The sequence below is a fragment of the Atractosteus spatula genome (assembly GCF_055471065.1).
Source record: "Atractosteus spatula isolate fAtrSpa1 chromosome 10 unlocalized genomic scaffold, fAtrSpa1.hap1 SUPER_10_unloc_6, whole genome shotgun sequence".
NCBI lineage: Eukaryota > Metazoa > Chordata > Actinopteri > Semionotiformes > Lepisosteidae > Atractosteus > Atractosteus spatula.
The window spans coordinates 1,191,604-1,193,560 of NW_028296626.1; positions in this window are offsets into that span (position 1 = coordinate 1,191,604).

Genomic DNA, 1,957 nt, shown 5'->3' on the forward strand with positions numbered 1-1,957 from the left:
GAAAATTGCAGTATAACTTTGTTCATGCACAAACAGTGGCATGTTACATTATAATTTGGGTGTCTCCTCTTGCCAGAAAGCTCTAAATTGCATTTTGAGTGCGGTTTTTGACTTTTTCTAAATTGCAACCCATAAATAAAGCTGATACAGTTTAGACTTACTGTATTCTAAACTGTATTACAACAGCACATTGGACAATGCAACGTAAATTGCAAAAATGCACTTGGAATCTGTCCAAGCCCTACTACGAAAATTATTTAAACTGCGACACTTATCATTCACCTTTAATAAACTTTATTTTATATAGCGTTTTAAGCGAATAGGTAATTAGATTGCTCATAAACCTAATCGCTTTTTCTACATAAACACAGCGTGATTGCTCTCTGAAAATGCTTTTCCTTTATTTTTAAAGTAGGCTCAGATTTCAACTATAGATCGTATTATTATAAACTTTCTTGGAAAAATGTCTTTTATGTAAACCATGTTTGCTATTAATTCATTTAGGGCTAAAATACGTTCATTGTCTTCCAATCGAGTCGAGTTGACATTGGAAGCTTGCCACGCCCGGACTGTTACACCAACGCATGTTAAAGCGATTTCATTGAGGAGCCTAGCTACTAGTTAACACTGTACTTCCTACTTTGAAAATACCTGTGAAACCGGTTTAATTCGTCACAGCCAGCACTCCTGCAGAGAGGGGGGGTTGTACTTGTTAATGTCCGATGACATACAAGTGGAAAGATTACAGATTTTAATCGTCTTTTTTCTGAAACAGGGAAAATCTGATCATGTTTCTCTATAACAATAATAAAAAACTTTATTTTACATATCACCTATAAAAGTGGCATCTCAAAACAATACATTAGATGTAAACCACAGATTACAAGGTAAATACCCAGACAAACGCAAACGCGTTTTTAATAAAATGCTTTTATTCATTCAACAGAGAGAGAGCGTAAAACCTGGGTGTAAAAGCTGTTCCTTTTTCTGATCACTCGCTCTCTGAGATACATGGGAATCCAGGGTTTTTTTTATCAACGCTTTCTTTTCCGTATACCAGATCTTATGGAACCACTTCAGAAGGGTGTCAGCCAGTCAGATTCCAGGAATCGGTACTTTAAAGGAAAAATACACACCGGTATTCCATTTCTCCCTAAACATTTTAAGCATCGAAGTATTTAACTAACATGTGAAATAGCGTGTGAAAAAGTGGTAGTTTTAAGCTTTTCTGCTAATATAATATGGAATCGCGTATCTAAAGAATTTAATAACGATATGATTATATTCGTGTACTGCGACAGGGCTGTGTAGGGCTGTTTCACCTCTCTCTTCATGCGACTGTACCAGGAAGAGGATTTCTTTCTATTCGAAACGTGTATTTTAAAAGTTTAAGAAGTAAAAACCTTACAGCGTACACAGATTTCTAAACTGATCAGGATCGTTATCTTTGTCTTATGCATAATAATGTTCACCGCTCTGTCCAGCAAATTAATAATAAACTTTATTTTATATAGCGTTTTAAACGAATAAGTAATTAGATTGCTCATAAACCTAATCACTTGCTTTTTCTTTTTATTTAGGCTCAGATTTCAACTATAGATCGTATTATTAATAACCATAATAACAAACAACCAACAAAAACAACCATATAAACATAATACCAACCAAAAACATAGATAACAACCACAATACAAAATCAAATATATCAAACCATTATACTCTCGCAAATTCCTCCAATTAACATAATCCCGCCCCTTATGCAAAACCAAACCCTCCTCCCATCCCAGTTTATCCTCTTTATCATAAACAAAATCCACCTCAATTTTCAACATAAAGCATTACACAAAATCAATACCTCAACACTCCATACTCAACAACGATAATTCACAAACAGCCAGAACATGTAACTCCACATTCCCAAACAGACCTCATTTCCATAGCCCCGCCCCTTATGCAA